The sequence below is a fragment of the Psittacula echo genome (genome assembly GCF_963264785.1).
Source record: "Psittacula echo genome assembly, chromosome: 2".
Classification (NCBI taxonomy): domain Eukaryota; kingdom Metazoa; phylum Chordata; class Aves; order Psittaciformes; family Psittacidae; genus Psittacula; species Psittacula echo.
The window spans coordinates 161,698,990-161,718,413 of record NC_137737.1 but is presented as its reverse complement, the minus strand read 5'-3'; positions in this window follow the sequence as shown (position 1 = coordinate 161,718,413).

Here is a 19,424-nt window from a genome sequence, read left to right as displayed (position 1 = left end):
GATTGTCCAGATTTATTTTCCTACTCCATCTTTTTTCTCTAAAAATAAAATGCAGTCCACTATATACCTCCATTCTGATGTGGTTGAGTCTCCCGTGTACCTGCTCTTAACAGGTTTAGTAGTGTCTTTAGCCTTTCATTTTAAGGAAATGCTCCCAGAGTTCCCTTCATTCTTGGATAAGAGACCAACATACTCAGATATGACCCATAGGGGATGAGTGGTTATGTCAACAGCAAACTGCTTATAATGCCACCTTGCTCAGAACAGGAATTATAAGAGCCAACTACAAGAACAAAAATTCAGAAGCAGAAGAAACTGATGATACCGTCTGGACAGCAGAAATGGCAGAGGGAATATAATGCTAAAAAAGTGGTGAAACAACTTTAATTTTATATTTTATTAATATAATTATTTCAGTACTATTAATAAATCAAGAAGAAGATAGACCTTTAATGGAAAACGTCAGCTAATGCTAAGCATTATTAGATAAGGAATAGAGAAAATAACACAACAGATTCAGAGGTAACTCACTCCCTGAATGTGTTGTGAATATGGAATTCTCATTCCTCACATCTTGAAAAAGGCTGCTATATATCTGAATTATGACCCAGTTAGTCTAGAGAAGCCATCTACAAAATATCACCAGGGACAGCTGTCCATTTTCTCCTCCCGTACAGGAACTAAAAGGATATAACATTAAACTAGCAGGTAGTGGGTTCAAATTGAACACCCAGAAACACTTTCAGTTATATGTAATCTGGAAAACTCCTTTCACAGGATGTTTTAGGATGGCTCAAGTATGTACAAACAGGACAGGCAAGCAATACTTTGTAAGGACACTTTTCCTCCAGCTCACAGTTTGTGGCTGGAAAGGTAGGTCAAGAAAACACAGGGGGAAGGTTAAGTGAGGTAGTTTTTATGGTAAGAGGAGTCACTTTAGTTCCCTAAGGATTTGTGGTAGTCAACATATTCATGAATAAGCAGGAAAAATAGTACCTGTGAAGAAATACATTTGATGCAAAAGCAAAATAATCCTCATGGAATCAAAAAATGGTTTGGGTTGAAGAGACCTTCAAAGAGCATCCAGTTCCAACCCTCTGCCACAGGCAGGGACACCTTCCACTACAGCAGGTTGCTCCAAGCTCCTGTGTCCAACCCAGCCTTGAACACTGCCAGGGATGGGGCAGCCACAGCTTCTCTGGGCACCCTGTGCCAGCACCTCAGCACCCTCACAGGGAAGAGCTTCTGCCTAAGAGCTCATCTCAGTCTCCCCTCGGGCAGGTTAAAGCCATTCCCCTTGTCCTGTCCCTGCAGGCCCTTGTCCCAAGCCCCTTCTCCAGGTTTCCTGCAGCCCCTTTAGGCTCTGGAGCTGCTCTAAGGTCTCCCCTTCAGGAGCCTTCTCTTCTTCAGACTGAACTAGCCCAGCTCTCTCAGCCTGGCTCCAGAGCAGAGCTGCTCATGGTTTTCTCTAAGCCACTGGCCACAGGGAGAAAACAAATCTGGAGCTGGCGGGGCTCCTGGAATGACCGAACATAGCGGTCACAGTGTGAAGCGGGACAGACGGCCCCAGGAAGGCCACTGGTCCGTGGGAATGCTCGAGGGGCTCCTGCGCTGCTCCGCTACATGGAGCACCACCTGCCCTGACCGCTGCCGGGGCAAGACCAGGATCTCGGGCGGGCGCTGCCTCCTCCCGTGGCGTCCCAGGGAATCGCGTCGCCGTATGCGCACCGGGGAACGCACAGTGAGCGCCCTCCGAGGACCCGCCTGCCCTGTGCCCTGGCTCTCCCACCTAAGCCGGGCCTGCGGAGACTCCAGCCCCCGGAGAACCAGCACAGCGAGCAGCCTGAGGCCGGGGAGCCGGGGCCGGAGCTCCGGGAGCCGGCCGGGCCGAGCGGGATTGCAGGTGCCGCCTCCACCTGCGGGAACAGGCCCCGAGCTCCGTAGCCAACACCCGGGTTGGAGCGCACCGAGCACGGCAGTCTCCGGTCCTGGCTGACGAACAGCGCTGGGAAACGTGCTCCGTCACTCCCCCTGGCTCACGGGAGAGAATGGAGAAGGGAAAATGCCGAGTCTGACTTCTTAGGAGTTAATGCTGAGAAAGCACCATCAAATTCTGCCTGGGAAGAACCTGCAGGCTGCTGAGTGTGCCATTCCTGTCCTTGCCCAGGCACAGTTCTAGTTATTAAGCCTCCTCTGGTGATTTTAATTTCTTCCAAAATAGACACACAAACGTGAAAACACAAAGCTGAAAAAAATACCTCGAATCCTGTGTCCAGTTCTGGGCCCCTCACTACAAGAGAGACACTGGTGCTGGAGCAGGGCCAGAGAAGGGCACCGGAGCTGGTGCAGGGCCTGGAGCACAAGTGTGACGGGGAACGGCTGAGGGACCTGAGGGGTTCAGTCTGGATCAACCTGGTTGATTCTGTGATTCTGTGAAATAAAAACCAGAAACTAGGCTTCTACCACCATAAGCCAAAGTAATTCATGACCTGCTGGGATAGGAAGGAATGCCATCAGGGAAGGAATGCCATCCAGAGGGACCTCAACACGCTTGTGAGGTGGGCTGATGCCAACCTGATGAAGTTTAACCATGCCAAGCGCAAGGTTCTACACCTGGGTCGGAGCAATCCCAGGCATGGCTACAGGTTGGGCAGAGAAGAGATTCCAGAGCAGCCGTGCGGAGAAGGACTTGGGGGTGTTGGTCGATGAGAAAATGAGCATGATCCGGCTTCAGTGTGTGCTCGCAGCCCAGACAGCCAACCATATCCTGGGCTGCATCAAAAGGAGCGTGACCAGCAGGTCGAAGGAGGTGATCCTGCCTCTCTACTCTGCTCTCGTGAGACCTCACTTGGAGCATTGTGTGCAGTTCTGGTGTCCTCAACATAAAAAGGACATGGAACTGTTGGAACAAGTCCAGAGGAGGCCACGAGGATGATCAGGGGACTGGAGCACCTCCTGTATGGAGACAGGCTGAGAAAGTTGGGACTGTTCAGCCTGGAGAAGAGTTGAGTGTGGAGACCTCATAGCAGCCTTCCAGTATCTGAAGGGGGGCCTACAAGGATGCTGGGGAGAGACTCTTCATTAAGGACTGTAGTGACAGGACAAGGGGTAACGGGTTAAAACTTAAACAGGGGAAATTTAGATTGGATCTAAGGAAGAAATTCTTTACTGAGAGGGTGGTGAGGCACTGGAATGGGTTGCCTAGGGAGGTTGTGAATGCTCCATCCTTGGCGGTGTTCAAGGTCAGGTTGGATGAGACCTTGGGTGGCATGGTTTAGTGTGGACTGTCCCTGCCCATGTCAGGGGGGTTGGAACTGGATGATCTTAAGGTCCTTTCCAACCCTAACTATTCTATGAAGATTCTGTTCTATGAAGATATAAGTACAAGTCCCTAACAAGTAGGCACAATGAATTTAACAGCTACAACATGTGTGTTTGACCATTACACCGCTCTCAAGGAAAGGCAGGAAAACCGTTGAAACAAGGAACCTTTTTTCACAAGATCACCCCAGTTTACCCTGATCTTAAGCCTGAGAATAGTCTAGAATTTCCTCCCTTTCAAAGTATAGCTGTTATTTACTTGATTCCCCTGAATAGATACTTGTTTTAGCAACAAAGTTCAGGAAGAATCTGCTGATTTCATACCTTTGGCTGGATGCTTGTGTGAGAACATTCTTGCAGCAGCAGTTGTAGTTCTGAGTGAGCAGCCTGCTATGCACACACCAGGAGTTCAGTGCCCTCAGGTAGTGCCAGAGCAACAGCACTAGTGCATGCAGGAAACAACACACTCAGGACACTTGTCATAGCTGCATGGATAGTAAAGATATACAAGAGTGCCAGTTTCAACCATCTATACAAGCTGCACTCACTGTGTACAGACTGGAGTACATCTCTTCATAGAATCCTTGGTAGAAGTAGACCCATTCTGGTTTGTGATGGCTTAAATGATAACTACGCAGGACTTTACTTTAAAAAATATCTTTGTCATTCTGCAACTCTTAAGAGAAAACTAACTTACTGAATAGGATTCCAGAGAGGGAAAACACTTGGCAGGTCTTTGGAATTATCTGGAATGCATCTACTCTGCTCTAGTGAGACCCCCACTGGAGTACTGGGTTCAGCCCTGGAGCCCCCAACACAAGAGGGACATGGAGCTGCTGGAGCGAGTCCAGAGGAGGCCACGGAGATGCTGCGAGGGCTGGAGCAGCTCTGCTCTGGAGCCAGGCTGAGAGAGCTGGGCTCCTTAAGGGCAGGCTGAGAAGGCTGGGCTCCTTAAGGGCAGGCTGAGAAGGCTGGGCTCCTTAAGGGGAGACTGAGAGGGCTGGGCTCCTTAAGGGGACACCTTAGAGCAGCTCCAGTGCCTAAAGGGGCTACAAGAAACCTGTAGAGGGGCTTTGAACAAGGGCCTGTAGGAATAGGACAAGGGGAATGGCTTTAACCTGCCAGAGGGAAGATTGAGATGAGCTCTTAGGCAGAAGCTCTTCCCTGTGAGGGTGCTGAGGCGCTGGCACAGGGTGCCCAGAGAAGCTGTGGCTGCCCCATCCCTGTCAGTGTTCAAGGCCAGGTTGGATGGGGCTTGGAGCAAGCTGCTCAAGTGGAAGGTGTCCCTGCCCGTGGAACTAGATGATCTTTGAAGGTCTTTTTCAACCCGAACCATTCTATGATTTTTATGATTCTATTCATCGATTGGCTTAAATTCCCTGGTCTGCAATAAGAACTGTTCTAGGCTGATGAATTCTCAGCGTGCATGAAGAATGCTGGTTTTTATATATATAATGTATTTGTATTGCAGCATGTTTGTAAGCTGTAAAAAGCATGGGTAATTTCTGTGGAGATATATCTCAGGAATACTTAGCATTGGTATCATCCCAATAATCTCCCTCCAGCTTCTCATGTGCTGCTATCTACAATGAATCTATTCCGTGCTTTGCATAAGAAGACATGCACAAAATGACTGATTCTCTTTCAGTACTGCTTCTAACTACTTCCCTGCCAATTTAAGAAGGGGTGAAGTTAACTGGAACCTCAAAGGATGTATAATGCCAGAAAGCACATAAGTACATAAAAGTGTAAGTACTTTCTCATTCTCTCTTAAACCTTTGGCAGCTGACATATAGGATGCCTGGAAGAGCAAAATGAAGAAAACACTTTGCACAAGCAGCAAACATTGGGCAAGAGCTCTGTGAAATGCATGGCCCATATGGGCCCTTCCTCACTAGTGACTGTCAAACAGATTGTCTCATTAGACAGCAGTTCTTTCCTTTTATGCCTTCATTCCTTTAACAACAATTCACTGAACACCTTCTCAAATTTTCTTAATCCAGAGTGAATGAATGAATGCCCAGATTAGGGCACACATAATTTAATAGCATTCTTGCATGATGGCTGTATTTTCCTAGATTACTGTGGCATCTAAAATAAAAGAGGAATTCCAAGAAGGGGTAGCCTCCTTGCTTGAACTTCGCCTGCAAATCTATTTGCTGCAGTTTCATTCACCTCAGAAGACAGACATCATATTTTGTGAACCCCTATAACTGTCAAAGAAAATAAGTCACAAACTGAAACAATACCACATGTATATGGGAGCCTGTAGCTCCGGGTTAATGGAGAATTTCACTTATTTATATGCTTGTTTATTTTATTAGGAATTTAATTTTATTTTTATGACCCAACTTATGGGGAATCTCATGAAAAATGAAGATGCTAAGAAGAATAGTGTATAGCTCCTCTGCATTGCCCGTGAGGGTCCTTATAGGTTATTAGATATTCTGTAATCCAGTTATGGCTCATGAACTGAATTGCATAGGGTTACAGGAACAGATGAGATCCCATAGAAACATAGAATAGTTTGGGTTGGAAAGGACCTTAAGATCATCTAGTTTCAACCCCCCTGCCATGGGCAGGGATACCTCGCTCTAAACCATGACTCTTCGTTAGGGACTGTAGTGACAGGACAAGGGGTAACGGGTTAAAACTTAAACAGGTAAGTTTAGAATTGGATATAAGGAAGAAATTCTTTACTGTTAGGGTGGTGAGGCACTGGAATGGGTTGCCCAGGGAGGTTGTGAATGCTCCATCCTTGGCGGTGTTCAAGGCCAGGTTGGATGAGGCCTTGGGTGGCATGGTTTAGTGTGGACTGTCCCTGCCCATGTCAGGGGGGTTGGAACTAGATGATCTTAAGGTCCTTTCCAACCCTAACTATTCTATGATTCTATGTCCAGCCCAGCCTTGAACACCGCCAGGGATGGAGCATTCAGAGCTTCTTTGGGCAACCCATCTCAGTGCCTCACCACCCTCACAGGGAAGAACTTCTTCCTTATATCTAATCTAAACTTCCCCCGTTTACATTTTAACCCGTTACCCCTTGTCCTACCACATAAGCCCAGCATCTGCAATTGTGAACAGCTATGTAACATATGAGCACTCCAAAAGGAATCACTGAACAGCTCCCCTTCCATTTACATGATGAGTACTGAAAAAAGACAGACCCTAAAGACCCTTAGTACAAAAGCCACAGAGCCATAAACCCTACAATGTACCACCAGAAGGGAAGAGGAAAGCTCAAGCACACCACCAATGTCCTTCATGCCTTCAGTAGCTGCAACTTTATAAGGAAAAGCATCCGAGGAAGAGAGCTGCTCCTACCCTGTACAGAGAAGCAAAGGACTCTGACCATATCTTGCCAGTATGACATGGAAAAAAATCCCAGTTTTAAACCTGAGCTTATGAGCACAACACACCAGTATGGGACCTGAGAAGTTCTTGAAGACAACTAAGCATGCTGGCATATGCTACTACTTATCCTGCTGTCCAGTAACTGTTTCAGAGGAAAAGGAAAGAAAAATTCCAGAAGCCAAATTATGTAGCAAGGGGAAGAATTCCAACTTCTTCCCGGCACCTGGCCGTTAAGCCTCAGGTAAATGAAATTTAAATAACTTGCAAACAAACTACAACCAGGGGAACAATTCAGGTGTCTACACATGGGTGTTTAATGTCACTTGGGATGCCCTAAGGTATCTTGCCTGGCCTGCAGCTGCTGGTGGAGAAGGGTGTGAGTCTCTCATAGGGCTTGTGCCACATTTGCTGTACTTCAGATACCCTAAGGCACCTGCAATGATGGGAAATAAACATCTAAGTTTATTCCTTGGTTCTATGAAGTTTAGGGACCATAACTGCTCCTGAAGGGTCAGATTCATTAACTAAATGCAGGTGTATAATATGCCTATATGCAAGCTAAGTGTTTTGTGTTCCCCCTTACAGTTGAAGGAGAATAAGTTAACAAAATCAAAGGAATATGGGATAAGATTCATCTTCTAATATAGATTTGGCCAAGTCTTCTCTTAATTTTTTTCCCAGTGACATTAACTAACCAGCCTTTCAAAGCTTCAGTCTTCATATTTTTTTAACTCCAAGATTACCTTTATCCTGTCATACAATCCATTCTACCAAGATCCAGCTTGAAACTTTCAATACTTTATTCCAGAACCTGCTTAGGAGAGGGGTGATTCCAGAATTTCAGTTTTTACATGGCTAATAACAGAATTGAAACAGGGCGTTTTTACCTTTTCGGTTGTACTTTCAAACATCTACAGCAGGACATATCAGTCTCACCCAACTTCAGGTATCCTCATTGCAGAACATTGCCGTGAATGTTCGTACTACTATGACCAACCACCAAATCTAGTCAATACAGTGACTTGAGTAATTGTCTCACACTGAAGTAGACACCCACACCAAGACTAATGAGTTCCACAATTACAACATTTTGTGAGCCATCGAATTCTAATAGTTCTTTTGTTCTCTGCCCCAGGTCCATTTTAAAATGCAGCCAACCAAGCTGAACACAATATATAATTATAGAATCACAGAATGGTTTGGGTTGGAAAGGACCTTAAGATCATCCAGTTCCAACCCCCTGCCATGGGCACGGACGCCTCATCCTTGACCATGTCACCCAAGGCTCTGTCCTACCTGGCCTTGAGCAGTGCCAGGGATGGAGCATTTACCAGTTCTTTGGGCAACCTGTGCCAGCGTCCCACCACCCTCACAATAAAGAACTTCTTCCTTATATATAACTTAAACTTCCCCTCTTTAAGTTAGAACCCATCAACCCCTTGTCCTATCACTACAGTCCCTGATGAAGAGTCCCAGGCTGAACAGCCCCAGTGTTCTCGCCTGTCTTCATACGGGAGGTGCTCCAGCCCCTGATCATCCTCATGGCCTCCTCTGGACTTGTTCACATGTCCTTCTTATGTTGAGGACACCAGAACTGTACACAATACTCCAAGTGAAGTCTCACGAGAGCAGAGCAGAGGGGCAGGATCACCTCCTTCAACCTGCTGGTCACGCTGCTTTTGAAGCAGCCCAGGACACAGCTGGTTTCTGGGCTGTGAGTGCACACTGAACCCAGCTCATGTTCAGTTTTTTGGTCACCAACACCCCAAGTCCTTCTCCGCATAGTTGCTCTGAATCACTTCACCCAACTTGTACTTGTGCCTGGGATTGCCCTAACCCAGGTGTAAGACCCTGCACCTTGCTTTGTTGAACTTCATGAGGTTGGCATTGGCCACCTCTCAAGTGTGTCAAGGTCCCTCTGGATGGTATATTCCGATGGTTCTCTTACCAATGCTGTATTTGTAACAAAACTGCCTCCCTACTCCTGCTTGGAGTTGCCATGGAATTGCACTTGAGCTCACTGGCTACTCTGAGACCCATTAGTTTTTGCAGTGGTTGTTGGAATACAGTCTCCTTTCTATAGGTATGAAATGTATTATAGTGTAGTAACTAATTGTGATGCATCAGTTTATCAAGTGATCCAAGGTGGTCTGCACACCTGCCTCACCTTCTATTTTTATTGACTTTCCCAATAATCAAGCACCTAAAAGCTTTATCACAAGTGTTTTTACTTCATTGATCAAAATATTCAAGAGATAAAACATAACACTGAACTTTGGTCAAATCTGTTAAAAACAAGCCTATCCAATGGTGATATTTTGGAAACAAAACTTATTAATAAAGTGCCTGTTTTAATTTTGACCTGTCTGTTGTCTTGAGTATCTCACACCTGCTTTTTAAAAGATTAAGAGCAGATGATGGGGGACTGTAAAATCATCTGATGCAGTACTGCAAACCATTAGCTTAGTACAGAATACTGCAAGTCACTGAGCACCTGGCTTGCATACTGCAACTCCGCACTTCACTGTCTCACTCAGCTGTGGACAGCTGGGTCAAAGGAAGATAAAAAGCCCTAAATAAATTTATCCAGTTCTGCAATGAGGAAAACTACTTCCTGACCCTTCCAGAGAAGTCCTACAATAAAAGACTTTCTTATCACTGCTATTTTGATGTACAGATGAAAGAGCAGTGGCCACAATCAGCACGCAGCACACTCTCACTCTACAAAAGGCCTGACCAACAGAGGAAAACAGAGCAGAGGGGAAAATGCAGATACAAAGGGCAAAAAAGGGCAACAAAGAGCCAAACAATCTTCATCCTGAACACCCCAGTTGCTTGTACAGTCAGGCAATAACGTTCCTCCCAGTCACCATATTTAAACATGTATTAGAAAGATTACCTTTTTAAAAATACAAATGGCTGAGTCAACATTTTCTTAGCAAGCTACTTCAGTGTTCCTTTACCTCTATTGCAGTGAAAATGCACCTTATTTCATGAAGTAATCTTTAACTTCAGATCTTAACTGTATTCTGATGCCTCTGCACAACTGAAACATCTCCTAATACTGGGTCTTTTGTCTGTTCAAGAACAGTATAAATCCCTTCTCAGCTTTCTCCACAGTAACTGGAACAAGCTTTCTGCTGACAGGGCTTGTTTCCTAGCCCTGGACAATACCTCTGGCTTTTCCTTAGGAATTCTCTGAACTTTCTCTGGTAATTTACTTCCTCTTCACATCACTGAACCTTGAATTCTGAAAATGCAGCCTTCATTCTGGATTTTTGAATATTGTTTTATATCTGAACGTACTGAAATAAATTTCATCAGACTGTAGTGTAGATTTACCATTTCCTCAAACTTTATATTATCCTTGAACTTTACCAGACTATCTACTGGTGACATAAACATTTCATTGACCTCCTGAGCAGCACTGGAGACAGACTCAGTAGCTGATAAGTCTGATAAAAATGGACATTATTAATACCTTCTCTTTAATGATTGATACAAATAAATTACTATTTCATTAACTACCTAATGCAAGACCTGTTTATTTAGCATAATGTAGTATTTAAATTACATTTCAGAAAGCATTTATTTAGATGACTTGGAGAAATCAAGGCTTATTATAGTAAGTATTCTTAGACCTTCACCATCCAAAACTGTGTATTTACTTGAGACCCAGAGGGCATACAATCAGATCTGTTTTTTTCCTTTGTATAAATTACCCTGCACTGGCAGCATGTGGTTCCATTTGCATTATCCTGGCCATCCAGCTCACTTGGTCAGTTTTCTTCCAAAGCTCCCTACAATTATCTCAGGATTTAACAATTTCAGTGTTTATTACCACTGACTTTCAATGAACTTCACAAGAGATCTTATTAATGGTTATTTTGAAAGCAATGCACTTTTACTCCCTGAAAGGATTTAGGCATATCCAGCATCAGGGTATGGATTTGTGATCAAATTACTGTGAACTAAACTAAGTTTGCACAAACATCATGATCCACAGTCCCCACCATACACATTCCTTGTCATGAATGAAGGGCAATTCCTTCTTCAACAAAAGTGAACTGTGGTACCTTGCATTTACCAGAGAGTATTATAGATAAAGGTACATGCATAGAGACAGCTGCTATAAAACCGTTCCTCTGCAATGACACACCTGAGTGTACAGTGTTTCTGTGTGCACCCACATCCTTCAGCTGAAGCTGTATTCAAAATAATGTATTCCAATCAACCTTCTTTGTGTACATGATTGAGAGATGGCTTTTCCTCACATAAATCCTGATAATTTAGATTATTATACTCCAGAGAAATTATAGATTTTCCCAATCCTACTGTGAAAATGCCACTCTGATTTTATGCATGTTAACTCTCCCATCACTCATCACCATTCCAGATGGAGAACCATAACTTACTCAACTGTTTCTGTACACTGAAACCGCTCTGTGCCTCTGATGATCCTCCAGAATATTATCTTCTCTGAATCTGTTTCACTCTACTGTATTCTTTTTTGAGTTGGTGGGACTGCAGCTGACAGATGGAAATGAAATATGGTTTTATATAGAGTGTTTACATTCTGTTCCTTTCCTAATATGCCATTTGCTTTTTTACCACCGAGGAGCAATGAGCATCCTGCTGATTTATGGCACAGGACCATGTTTGTGGTTTTTTGATTTTAGTCCTGCTGTTGCTGAACTGCCCCAGTGACCACCAATTGATTTTCCTGAATTCCAAGAGGTTACAGGCAAACAGCCTTGCTGGTTTGATTGAATGTACAGTTACAGTAAATGACTGATGATGAGTCAGAAACTCATTGTACTAGATGAAGTACCAGCAATTATTAAATTGATTTCTTGCTTAGGACGGTTTCTTAATTTAGTCCCCACTACACATAATAAACAGATGAAAGAGGAAAATGAGCCAAGAGATACAAAGGCACAACCGTGAGATGTGCAAATTTCGCATTGTACTCAAAATGAGTTGTTGAATTTGGTGGTCTGTAGGCACTGTACTACAGACAGCTTCTATGGGGACATTTGAAAAACAACTTTTTGAGGGAGTTTCTAAACATAAGGAGAAGCGTGGGAGAACCATCACAATGCCTAAAGGACAGGCAAAGTAACTGGAATCAGACAGATAGTCTGTTAAGGAACGTACTTGCTCCATTGCACCATGAAGAGTGCATGGACCAAGATGAAACATTTGTGAATTTATTTTCACAGGGATTCCAGGCTAGCTTTAATTTATCATTTGACAAGTCACCACACTGGTTCCCATCTTCTCTATACAAGCCGTGCAGTGTTTTGCACTTACTGTTCTTCTGATTATGCACTCAGAATTGGTATTCCATGAAGTCAGGAAAAAAAAGCATTGATCTACAATGTCTTCTCCTCACATGTTCTAGAAGGCTGTTCCCATTATTTAGCATTTCATGCAGTTCTGGGCTATCCTAAGCAATCAATTCGTAACACCAGCCATGATCAGAACCTTACCATAGGTAAGAACTACCACTTAGGTAGTGAGTGAACCAAGACTGGAAACTTTAGTTCCTTCCCAACAAATCCTTTCTTTAAATCTAGTAGGTTATACAGTGATGAACACAGAAAGGTACAGAGAAGGCTGTAGAAAGAAACAAGTATTCAGTACACTAGCTCTTTAGCATGCTAATATGGGATAGTTGCTGGGGTTTTTCAGGAGGAAACTGAAGGAGAAAAAGAAGGTTGGCTTTGTAGCTGTTATGAGTAACTCCTCCCATGCTTGGGGGTAGTGGATAAAGGAGAGCACGAAGGAGCTTGTTGAAAACTTAACAAGTGGGAGATGAAGGCTGATATAATGGGCTGATGAGAGGCAGGATTCAGTCTCTCACCAGCAAAGGTCTCCTCCACTCCTATGCTTGGGCTTTCCCGAAGATACTGGGTTGTTTGCTATGGTGCCAATGCAGCTCTTGCACAGCCAAAAAACCATTAGCAGGGGAGAAACAGGAGGAGAGAAAGGAGCATGGAGCTAAATTACCGAGAGCTTTTACTGAGGAGGGAGTCTGCAACAGAAATTTCCCTTGGCTTGGCCTGAGGCCTGTTTCTGTTCACGCTGGTGTAACTGGGAGTGACTTTACTAGCTTTGATACTTATCACAAGCATTCCGGTTTTGTGATCCACAAAAGCTATCAGACCCTCTTAATATTGGGAAGGATAAGCAGTGGTGTGATCACAGTCCACAACTATCTCTGCAGAGAAAAACATTTAACCATAAGGAAATTTTTAAGGCAGGCAGAGCATGGGAAAGTGACAGATGAAGTGAGATGCAAAAAAATCTCCCTTTATCCCTGGATTAACACTAAGACCAGAAACTGGCAAAAGTATAAACCTGTTGGCTTGTGCATCATTTGCTGCCTGCCCAGATGACGTTCCATTTCAATGGACTTTAACTGTTTGGGTGTTGTTTTTTTTTCTAAGAAAGTAGCACAAAATTCTAGTTTCAGGTCTGCTGAGGGGCTGAGCACCACCAAACCCTCAGAGTCAAATAAAATAAACCAAAAGGACCTGTATTTTTCTTGACTCTTTGTGCCAGGTGTGAATCAAGAACAATGGACTGTACCCAGTCTAAGCAAAAGGAAACTGGCTCAATGTTTCCTTTCTGTCTCATCTGCTGCTGCCTGATGTCAGTCCCTGCTGATGTCTCAGCACCTCAGGCTGGCTCTATCTTCCTTTCCAATGCTGACTCCAGTGCTTGTTGTTACGTGTTTTGCCTGCACAGCAAGTTCCCAGCCTGCCTCTCTCAGATCATCACTTTGCTGGCTGGACCTGCTCCTCTGCTTCAAGACACTCCCAAAAGCTGGGGCCTCTGTAGGTCTCTGCAACAGCAGAGGGAACTGCCTGTGAGGAAGCAAGGCTCTATCACTGGCTAGTGAGATTGGATCTCTGCCTGACACCCCATGCTTATGTGCAAGTATAGGCACAATTTTCGGGGCTCAAACACCTTGTCGTTTCATCACACTGGACATCAGCAAGCAGAAAAAGGCCACACAGACAGAATAATTTACTTTAACCTGTTGGACGGCAGAGTCACAAAACCCCTCCATGCTGTTAATGTCTGAAGAACTTCCAAACTCAGGTCAAGAAACTAATCGAAGCAATTCTGAGAGTCAAAGAAGCAGCAAATTGTAAATCCAAGATAAGAATGTAAAGCACAGTTTCCAAACAGTGGTCCAAGAGGCACACTGGATCCATGCACCATGTTCAGTGACAACACTTATACCTCCTATGAGGGGATGTGGAAAATTTTCAGGTTTCCAAAATGTCTAGAACTCTCAAAGCTTAGAAATTATGAAAGAAAGAAAGAAAGAAAGAAAGGCCTGATAATATAGAAAAGATTACATGAACACAGGTTGCTAATATTCAGGAAGGGTCAGTTTTAGAAGAGGACAGTAATGCTTCAAACTACCTGAGCAGACATTGTGACAACATGACATGGAAAATGTTGGTTTGCTCTCAATAACATGTAGTAGGTAAAAGATTTGGGGAGGGACCTGTTTCCTGCAATGTGGTTTAAGATGAGGTTTAAGGACAGGGTTTTTTAATTCTGCATTGTGTGATGGAAGGACAGTTAGTGCCTTCTAATCCTGCTGCAGCAGACTGAATAACTTGTACTAACAGTGACAGGTATGCTCATCCTTTCCAGAACCTACTCCTGCATGTACTAGCTGTCTTTATGAAGAATTGCACTTCTACTGAGAAAGGATCTCTCATTTTAAGGCCTCTCACTTGCCAGTCTCACAGTGACGTGCCTGTAGCTCTTTACGTTTTCAAGTGCACCCCAGAATTTCCTGGTTTAGCCATACCACATTACCATGGGAATTTTACAAGAGCTGTGGCAAAGGATGCTGGATACCTTGCTACAAACTGCTCTTCTCAACAAGCAAGGCTCAGGTATGTTCCACAGAACCACATGGTGAAACGCGGCTAATAGTCTGAACTAAACCCTTTCTCAGACACAACTTTGTCTGCTGAGTCCTCACAGCAATTATTTTTCCTCTTTCAATTTTCCTTTCTGTATTTCCTATTGAAGTTGCTCTGTGTTCTCATTCTCAAGGTTCTCTCAGTTTTAGGCTGTAGGCTCCAAGCCTGGATTACTGTTAAAATTTCTGTTTGGAACACCAAAATAAGGGATTTGTTATTCCTGCTACAATGTCACATATATAACTCCCAGGCCTTTTCTTTTGGTCATCTGCCTAGTCTGTACTGATCACCCTGTGTTAAAGCATCTGAGTGAATGTGATCCCATTCTTTACTCTAGGTGGTCTTATATGGATCTCATTTTAAAAAACCCTGTGTGTCTGCCCTCTGTAGTGTGCGTTTCACTTCATCTGAAGTCATGATCATCACATGAGAAACTGCTTCAATTCATTTAATCAATTCATTCATTGAGCTTCCAGAGATTAGAACTTTACTTCCATTATTACATATATTTGTCATTTAAACCTATGAACTGGCAAAACAAACTCTTTCTATGTCTAAGGTGAGTAGTACATGTCTTGAATGCTACAGGCATGTGGCGTGGTATTGGGAGCCTGGTCAGCACCTCAGAACACCTACTGGACTTCCACTCACCTCTGCTTAATAGTCAGTGCAAGGGATCCCACAAAATATTCTTTGGAGAATCAGGGATTCAGCCAGATGTTCAGAATGTCCAGGGGATCTTTTCACAGGCCAGAGGAAGGGAAAAGTAGCAGAAAAAAATTACATGTAATTTCCCTTGTGAAGTAGTTATTGAGACAGCACCTGAGCGTGTCTATCTTAGCTGTCCTATGCAATAAAGGGTCCAGAGTGGCATGCGTAAATCCAACCTGCAAAGAGTCACTAGGGCAAACCTGATGTTTACATCTACCGAAAAGTGAAATGCAATACAGCGTGCAAAAGAGGCCTCTTACAGAGAGCAGATTACCTGAAGAGAGAGAAGCACAGAATCATTTAGGTTGGAAAAGACCATTAAGATCATCAAGTCCAACCATTAACTTACCACTGCCAAGTCCACCACTAAAACATGTTCCTAAGCACCATGTCTATGACAGCAACACTTACGCCAACTCAGTCCCTTTCCTTGGGTTATTATTTATTAGGCAGCAGGTATACAGAAGTCTGAAACAGAGAACTTCAAGAAAAGGTCCAACAGTGTAAGGTATAATTTGGAGAAAGAGAACTACATGCTGCCCTTGACTTTTACTTTCCCTCACATCCTGATTTTAAAAGAGCACTCCTGAAACTCCTCTTCCTCATTAGGGCTACAAAAATCCAGCAAAATGGGTTCTACTAAGCAGTCCAAAAGTGTTCCATTTAACTGTAAAATACAAAGAAGTCCAATCCTGGAATGTTTGGAGGTGAATTTCAGTTGCTTGGAAAGCTTGTGATTGCCTTACAAATGATGTACAGAACAAAGGTGTCTGTTCTCAGCCTTGACTCTGCTCTGGCACAATCATACCAGACTCTGGGATGTGACATTTTCACTTTTTGCTACAAGCACACAAAGAGTGTAACTTTGTCCTCCTCAGAACACTACTATTTCCACTGCCAGGTGGCAGCAGATAAAACTCTTGGTCGCTCAAATACAGCTCTTAAGCCCCTCACATAAAAGGGAGTTAGGCCAAAAATGAAAAAAACCTTTCTCCCCAAACTGCAGCCCTGCTGTGGTTTTGCAATAGAGTGAAGGCATGCTGTCTTTTCTGCTTGCTTGCCTCCTCCTCTAGTGAAAACATACGCTATCGCAGGCTGCGGAAAGGCATCACGGGCCGCCAGTGCTCTGCACTGCTCTGGGCCGGGGCTAGTGTGTTGTTGAGAGTTGTCTCGATCACAGCTGAACTTACTGAAACTTCCACGAAGCAGATGTTTTCAGCAGAAGGATGCTATAAGCACTTCTGTCCCTTTACAAGTGCCTCCTCCCCTCTAACTGTTTTAGAAGATAGAGAACTTCAATGAACCTGGGTCCTCAGGCCAGACACAAGCCATAATTGACCTCTATTGACCTTATTCAATTTAGGAACACAAGACCTTCCCCTTTCTCCATGCTCACACACAAAACCTGAGGCCTATCAGACAAGCTCACATCTGCGGAAAAAACTAAGTGAGAATATGCACGTGTGCCTGTGCACGCATGTGTCCACACGCATCTGTCTGTGCTTTTGCATGTACGTGCATGGATGTCTGTGTCGCTGCTTGCAGGCCATGTCAGCAGACAGCTACACACCCATGCATGTGGAGTGCAGGCACAGCAAGGAAAGGTGCAGTGGGCCTCAGGAGCTGTTTCTCAGCTCTTTGCCTACTGCAGACCATGGCCGTTCCAGCACTACCACCAGTGAAGTCCTCTTTGTCCCAGTCTCTTGTCTACATATCCCTACCATGTTTCTTATCAAAAAAAGCCAGATCAGGCTCTGTCATAGGAAGCTGAGTCAGGCTGTAATATCTCTTTGTGAAGACAGGAATAAGTTCTGAAATAGCCAACCCTTTGGGCTTCCCCAAAGGAGATGGGACAAAAGTCTGGTGAAGGTTCACTAAGCAGTTTTGATCACGCTACCCGAAGATTGACAGGTCTCTTTCCTCACCATCCACAATGCCTGCATTCTGTTCCCCTTTCCCCCTTGCCCATCCTGCCTCATGGGACTCTCCTTTCTCCCATGACAGCCACAGTGTGGTTGAGAGCTCCTGCTCCAGCATGGTGCCTTTCTGCTTTGAAGCAGCCATCTCCTGCCCAGACTGCCTGAAGAAGTCCCTGCCCCAGATCCCGAGTGCCCAGCCCTGTGCAGAGAAGCAAGGACAGGACCTCTCCAGCCCTTGCCCGCCAACTCACATGGCCATTCGGGTACCCCAGGAGGTGCCTACACTTCTCCTACCTTCCCAGGTGAGCCAGGGCAGGTGGTGGGTCGTGCTCTCCGGCTCTCCGCTCCCCTGGACGTGCCTGCAGCCTGATTCACTGGCACCTCCAAGCCAGCGAGAATCAAGCTCCACCCAGGGCAGAGGGTGAGTAAGAGCGAGAGAAAGGCAAACTCCGGAGAGCTATTCCCTCCCCAGGATTGCAGGGGAGCCAGAGATAAGGGCTGCACATTCCTGAGCCGCAGGCGGCCTCTCCCTTCCCGTCTGCCCTGAGCCTGTCAGACCAGCTCGGGCCTGGCTGCGGAGCAGGCCTGGGAGCAGGCTCAGCGCTGGCAGCCGGGCAGGGGCCCTGGCCAGCGGTCCCAGGGTCGGCCCGGCACGCTCAATCCAGCAGCCACCCAGGGAAGAAGGGTTCGGGCTCATCAGGGACTTCCCGTTCTCCGGGGTCCCTTTTGGGGAGACAGCAGTGTGCTGCAGCAGTAACTCCTGGGCAATGGCACCACTGCAGCAGGAGTGGGCAGGGCACTGTGCCTTCCTCTTCCACAGCAGCAGCTTCCATCCGTGTGCCCCGAGCTCCCTGGGGTGCCGTGCCAAGGGTGTCCGAAGCCAACCCGTGACCCCCCGTGTCCCTGAACGTGCCGTACAAAGGGCATTTGCGGCCGTACCGGTGCCCCCGCCTCCCTGCTGCCCTCGCCCCCGGGCTGGCTGGCGGAGCAGCCGCCCCTCCTGGAGCCGGAGTCACTGCGGGCGCAGGTGGAGAAGGGTTAAGCGAGATTCCCCGCAGCCCCGGGCGTGGCAGCTCCTGTTATTTCACCTTTCATGTTCTATCTTATTCAGCCTGGCAACCGCCGCGGCTGCTGTGTGCCGGGCGGTGCCCGGGCGGCTGGGAGGGAGCGGCGAGAGGCGGCGGTGACTCAGGCCGGGCAGCCCGGTTCTGGCGGGCCCGGGCACCGCGGCGGGCGTGGCCAGGGCGGGGCGGGCGCCATGTTCTAGGTGCGGGGAGGGGAGCGGGGTCGCAGCGGTTTGTGGGAGTTGGTGTTCGTTTTTCTTTTCAGTCCTCGCTCCGTCGGCGTTCGCAGCGCGCATCGAGGGCAGGGGGCAGGGGGCAGCGGGCAGCGGGAGAGCTGTGGGCAGAAACCCGGCCTCCGGCGGCTGAGGGGAAGCGGTGTAACTTGGCGTTCATGTGCAGTTAGTGCCTGCCTGCACATCCCGCGCGGTGCGCTACGGGCCGCGCGCTTGTACGATAACTTAGTGCGTACATTATAAAAGGTAATGTTAAGGGGCCATGATGAGAGGAGGTGTCCTCGAGGTTTGTCAGTAAGCATGATGATACAGTTACGTATTTGTGGGCTGTTTGTCCTATGGGAACCTGCTTGACTCGGTGTGAAGGATGGAGAATGCCTGCTGAGGAGGCAACCAGTCAATATTGCTCTTAAACATCCTCTACTGTGTTGCCCTGGGCTTTATTCACCACATGCCACTTAAATACCACGTTGAATGGAGTTATTAACTTCCACACAGGTGTCACTATGCTGTTCATCAGTATCCTACTGGAATGCTTCACAAACAGCAATTAACTTCTTGGTACTCAATTGGGCTGTGATGGTGTGATTATCCCTATTTTGGAGGAAAGGAACTGGAGCAGGAATATTACATTTAAAATGCTCCACTGGCTGTGAGTAGTTCAAGATTTCAGGACTCACACCTTCTAGGGTCTCTAGCAGCGGGGAATAGCGGGAATGCAGGGTGGATGGACATCACTACATGTAGGACAATGCCCTGTAGTTTCTTAAATTTTCAGTGGTTTCAGCCTCAAGTAACTGCTTTCCAGTAGCATATTATTGTGTGACTAATTTATCTTCCTCTCAAGTATAATTGTGTATGTCCCAG